General features: G+C 32.6%; 1 long non-coding RNA gene across 1 annotated transcript in view; it reads right to left on the bottom strand.

Annotated features, from left to right (window-relative positions):
• The window catches only part of LOC116540469, a 50020-nt gene extending 46489 nt beyond the window's left edge, over window positions 1-3531 (bottom strand). Inside the window, exons 1-2 of the long non-coding RNA XR_004264455.1 lie at window positions 3238-3531; window positions 1440-1609 (exon numbers count right to left, since the gene is read on the bottom strand). This is a non-coding gene — a long non-coding RNA (uncharacterized LOC116540469). The remainder of the gene's footprint in view (window positions 1-1439; window positions 1610-3237) is intronic.
• Between the last annotated feature and the right edge of the window lie 2821 nt (window positions 3532-6352).

Below are 6352 nucleotides of genomic sequence, written 5' to 3'. Positions count from 1 at the left end.
TGTGTGTGTGTGTGTGTGTGTGTGAGAGAGAGAGAGAGAGAGAGAGACAGAAAGAGAAAGAGGCGACATTAGTTAAGCAGTAGCTTATTGGAATCTACTTTTTGAAAATAATAGTGACTAGTTAAAAAAATGGATCAAAATAAGAACCTTAGGTTTAATTCTTTTTAACATAAATCAAAATTTATTTTTGAGCTTTTATTTATTCAGTGATGAAATGGAATAAAATATTGCTTCATAGCAATAACTGCAGTTATAAAGAGATAGATAATCATATTCTAATACAATATATATTTTTCACTGCCTAGTATTAAAGCATAATCATTAATCCTCAAAATAAGACAATAGAATTCAAAAATATCAACAGAAACAGTAGCCCTCATTTATAAAGGATTTGTCATTACCTAGACAGTCTATCTTATTTAATTTTCGTAAAATTCCTGTGAAACCATCACTATTATTACCTCTTTTTACACATGAGAAGGGATTACTTTATTCACTGGATGTTTCATGGGTAGGGACTGGCTCACCCAAATTCAAATCCAGGTGTAACTACGAAGATCTAATTCATAAGCATTATTGTCTGTTATCTCAAATATAAATACAAATTTAAAGCTAAAGAAGGTCATTTAAAAGTCATGAACCATAACAGAGAGAAAACAGAGAATCAAACTCAAGAACCTATTCTGCCCTCTCCCAAAACATTGTCACTAAAGTCACAGTGGCATCAGATCAACTCAGGTCTAACTCTTAATAGCACTATGACCCTGTACAAGTCACTCCACCTTTTTAAGCCTAAATGTTCTCATGAGCCCAATGAGAACAGTTACTTGTTTTTGCAGTTGAGGTAAAGACAAGAGATTAGTTCTATAGAGCTTGGTACATTGTAGGTGTTCAATATACAGTTGCTATTGTAATTAGCACTGCATCCCCTGGCTCAAAGAGCTCTTGTGTTTTCAACCTACTTTAAATCTATATATAATTCTGGATAATATTTCAAAATGTAATGTAATATTATGATATTCACAGAACTTTTACGTTTTGGTACGGAGACAAAAAATTTATAAATACATTTTTAGGGTATATTTTTAATGATATCTGCTTGTACTAATGTTTATAAGTATTACTCCAGGTTACGCTACAGACAAGAAAAATTTCTAACAGTGTTTTGAAGAAATAGTGTTAATTCTTTTAAGTCAATCAATAAGGGCTCACAAAACATGACATACAGAGGGAAAATGTTCTCTTCCAACCTGTATGCAGATGCCTTCATTCTGTTTTCCGCCATCATCAAAAACAAAAGCCACATTTCAGTAACGGTATTGGGGCATAAAAACTGCTGCTATATATATGGTAACAGTCTATAGCTGGAAAGGATGCAACATGAGGAGAACAGCAAAAATGAGAAGCAAAAAGAGAAATCAATTTAAAAAAAACCCCACCTGCTTATGATATGTAGCTGGAACCAGCTGATGTAAGTACATTTTTGAAGATGTGATGAAATTTTTCCTTGTGGTCTTTTAACCCTGAACATGAATGTTCTGTGTGGGGACAGGATGTTTGATATCCAGGCCACCTTTACTAGCTGTTCTCTAAACACACGGGGCCGAAACTGAACAGCAATGGTATTTTAGCACCATGGTCTAGATTTATTCTGTAATACCATTACAAGAAATGTTATAAGGCTGAAAAAGAAGTTTTGAATCTTTTCATTCCTCATCCCCATTCATATTTAGTAATAAACACAAAACTAATTTGTAAAAATAGTATTTCTACCTATGTGTGAATATACATAAAAATATATTTCCTAATTCCAAAGCAAATAAAAACTTTGGAAAATATTTATCAACCAAAGAGAATCAATAAGAATTTAAAAAACAATTAGAAATAACATTTTAAAAATAATCATCCAAATAAAGAAGTTCCTTAAAAACTGTGGCAAACCAACAAAAAAAATCTACTCTCCAAAGTTTAGAAAATGAATATATGGTCTTTTTCCCACGGCAAGACTATCTGGCATGTGAAAGCTATTTATATTAAAATCTTTGAGTGATCTCTTGTTTATTTTTCTATGTTTAATTTCTTACAAGTGTTTTCAGTAGGAGTTTCCTCAAACTACCATTAGAGGGCATGAAAGAATAATGTGCAGACCAAAATCAAACAGCCCCCAAACATAACTCTGAAGAAAAGAGCTACCATTTACATTTGGTTTCAAAAGAAAACTTAATAAAACAATAATTGAAATAATTTTCATGTAAGAAGTTTTAATGGAAACAGCCATCTCTAAAGAAATAAAGGTGTTGCTGATAGTTGTTTTATGTGCAAAAGACAGAAGCAAATAACTAAAGTTTTAAGAGACATACTTTGGTAATCTCAAAATTAGTCTTTTCCAGTATCACTCATAGAGAACACGATGAACAAATAAGAGAAATAGGTAAGTAAGTAAGTAAGCAACAAAGGTGGGATTGTTGGAGGGTCAGGGAATATGAGAGAAAGACACATAGAATGAGAGAAGGACACTCTGATCTCCAATTTTCACCTATGAGTTGTGAAAAAAAATGTATAAAAGAAAAAAATTCAGAAATATATTTCTCTTTGAAAAGCGTAGGATCAATTTTGTGGCTTCAAAGCCTACCCCCACCTAGCTGGCCTCTCTTTGGTTTTCTTACACAACTTCCTTCTTACCTAGGGGCAATGACAACAAAAACTGGATGAAAGATGGAACAGATTTCAAATATGCTAAAGTAACCCAAATCTCCCAATTCTTTAAATCACATAATTCAAAGGATTTTAAGTGTATGCTCTAATCTTAAATGCCATGCTCAAAACATGCAAAATAAATGGATCCATATTCAATTAGGATTATATTGTCAAACAAATGTTAATAAAGCTAGTACCAATCTAGATAATATATTTTTAGCTCATGGGAAAAAAATTACAGCTTATATTTTAGGTTAATATAAAATTATTTCTTATATGGATACCTCCTTTGCAGCAATCACTCTTACCTTTATTGAATTCTGGGATAAATTTACAGTATCAATTTCTTTCTTTAATTTACAAAATGATTAAATCCCAAGATTGCCTTCAAACAGAAGGAACACAGCCTCAATATGTTTCTATTACACTATGAAAAATGTTAAGACTCCCTACAGAGCACTTTTACTTAACTCCTATAAATTTTCTGCTTAAATTTTCAAACAGGGGAAACTAGGGATATATACGAGAACATAAACTCACCTTTCAGTGATGCTTCTGTCCTAGTCTATGTTGCCGAAAGGCATAAATAAGGCCATAAAAGAATTGGAATTATACTAAACAGTATCTCAGACTCTGCCCTCTATTTGTAAACACAGACCTCTGGAAAGTGCACAGAGACAGATGGAAAAAATCTTTTCAAATCTCTGATATCAGAGGAAGGCACTTAGCAAGTCACCTACCCTGTAGGACCCATTCTGACTGACTAAAAATGTATCTGAAAAAATTCAATAGCTATAAATGAAATAGGTAGAAAATACATATGCTAGACACACCTTTTATTACTTACATTAATTTTTTACTTTATTTGTTATGTGAATAAAATAATATTAAAGTTAAAAAACAAATTTTGCAATGTGATCCTTTGTCTTAAATTTTGTTACAAAAATTTAAGATATATCTTTGTTAGTAGTTTATGTCTTTAACAAGTACAGAAAACAGGAATAAGTATCTAAAAGAAGATGAGGGATTACATTATATAGATTAGAAAGTAAATGAACATTTCCTTTCTGATTATTCAAGTACAGCCTCACCTGTAAGGTCCCCAAACTTCTGTGTTCATTTTTCTCATAGATATTGTTATCAAGTATTATAATTGTATTTTTACTAATTTTTCTCCTCCTTAAGACTTTACGTTATTTAATGGTAGAAACTGTATTTCAAGAATAGAAGGTGTCACAGGAAAATTTTTTGATACATGTTTCGTGTATTAATCTGTTGAGAAAAGACTCAATAGCCAGATAAAAATACTGTCAGGTCTATAGTTTAAAACTATGCTTATTTGTTTTATTTGACAAAATTCATTGAGCAACTATTAATATTATGTGCCAGAAAACATCATAGCCACTGGGAACACAGCAACAAATAAGATAACAAAAAGTTCCCCTTTTCTTATGGAGCTGATTTTTGGGAGTAGCCAATAAGAAAAAAAAATCAATCTAAAAATAAGGAAAATGATAAGAACAGAATGATAAGTATAGGAAACATAAAAGAAGATGAACATGCATAGTCATAGTCAGGATTTCCTACCTTCACTCAAAAAATAAACACTTTTTTGAGGAACACAAATAAAAGATAAATCTAGCTTACAGTGACATAAGGGTGCAGTGAAAGTCCTAAAATTAACATATGTGCTGCCTTGTCTGAATCCCCAAGTCTCAAATAGCCCAATCTCTAGTTCTCTTCATTCTCCTTCTGCATATATCGTCCCTTAGGGGAACAACCCTCCTTATCAAATAGACCAAATGCAATTCCTGTTTATTCCTCAATAGCAGGTTTCAATTCCCTGACAGCCTGTAGAATTATTGAAAGTATCTAGTCACACTCTCCCACAGGAACCAAGGGATACCCACCCTCTTACTACTACAAAACCAGCCTCCCACAACCCCCATTTGTTCACTCTCTTCCCAAGTGCAATCCTCATTTAGCCATGCCTGTTATTCAATGACCTTCTTCCCCAGGCTGTGAATATATGTAATTAATAAATTGTTAATAAAATATAACTAATAAATCTCATTTGCACCCAGTGTTGAGTGTAGTATGTTCAGCCATTGCTATAATCCTAAGGGTGGGAATCCCTCCTTCACCAACAGGGTAAGAGAAGGCAATCAAACCAAAGTTTTCTACATATCTGGTCTAAAGTCACACACAGAAAGAAAGGTACATTTTCATTGGAAGAATACAGACCTTGGACTCAGAGATACCCTCTGTGGTTAAGGTCTTTCATCCTAACCAAGAGTAAACATCTTGACAACAGAGGTTATTGCCTTTTAACGCATTGCTTTGTATCTCCAATGTCCTGTGCATAAGTAGATACCCAAGGCAAATCTTTCACCCACTCTTCAGTCCACTCAGGATGGTCCCAATCCTTATTTAGACGTTTATTTCACAAAAAGTAATGTTCAAAAAAATTTCAGGCTCATTGTAGATACAGAAGATATTCTGTTGTTTCTAAGGCAATGCCCATAGCGGTTCATAATACTTCATAAAAGAGATGTTACAACACATCCTTGATATCTTGTATGGCTTACCATGACTATGCCTTTGTATACACCTTTTCCCCTTTCACCCCAAAATTTTCTTTTATCTAAACCTTCCTAGATTTTTCATTATTGAAGTATTATTTCAATTATATGAATACCCACAATACCATGTCACATATCAGACTTTCTAGTTCACTAACTTCTATTGATTTTTTTTTTTTTTTCTGTGAGCTCATGCTATCTCCCCAGTCAAGAGCAAACACCTTAGTGGTAGAGATTATAGCTTTTAACATATGGCTTAGCATCTCCAATGTCTTGTATGTAAGTAAATACTTAGTAAACACTTGTCAGTGAAATCAATAAACATGTATCCTACATTTCTCCTCATTTTTGCTTATGCTTGAATAAAAACACTGGTTAAAAAAAAACTTTAATTTTGCATCATCACAAAGATTATTATAATAAGGGCATAACTCACAGTGGAAACATCTAAACAGACTCTAAAGTTTTGACAAAAGGATTAAATATATTAAAGGCTAATTTTTGCTATTGAACTCTGTACTTTTAGGATATTTTTATTTGAGTAGAAAATGTAATTTATAAAACTGGTCAGCAAAATACATTCAGAGCCATCATTTACTATCTGTAGGCAGATTCTCAACCATCAAAGCTTCACTCTTCCACAGCATTAAAAAGCATGAAGCACAGCACAGCCCTACAGCAGTGATCCACCCTAGAGACTGTTGATTGACAGGATGTATTAAACAGACTCCCTAAAATGCCTCCAAAGCTATGAATTTTAAAAAAATAAATAACAATGATACCTACATTCTCAATCATTCAGAATTCTTCATAAAATCTTTTATTTATAATTTACTCCGTAGCATAAAATGTCTAATTTTAATTCAACTTGTATTCCTATTTATGAACACATCTATATAAACACGTTCTGTTTTTTTTTTAATAATTTCAATTTTGTTTTATATTCAGGGGGAATGTATGCAGACTTGTTAACTGCGTATATTGTGTGATGCTAAGTTGAGGTATAGTTGATCCTGTCACTCAAGTACTGAGCATAGTACCCAGTAGTTTTTCATTCCTGTCCTCCTTCCTTC

Source organism: Sapajus apella, unplaced genomic scaffold, assembly GCF_009761245.1.
Source record: "Sapajus apella isolate SASKATOON/1434 unplaced genomic scaffold, GSC_monkey_1.0 scaffold4, whole genome shotgun sequence".
Classification (NCBI taxonomy): domain Eukaryota; kingdom Metazoa; phylum Chordata; class Mammalia; order Primates; family Cebidae; genus Sapajus; species Sapajus apella.
This window is presented reverse-complemented; position numbering and strand designations above follow the sequence as displayed.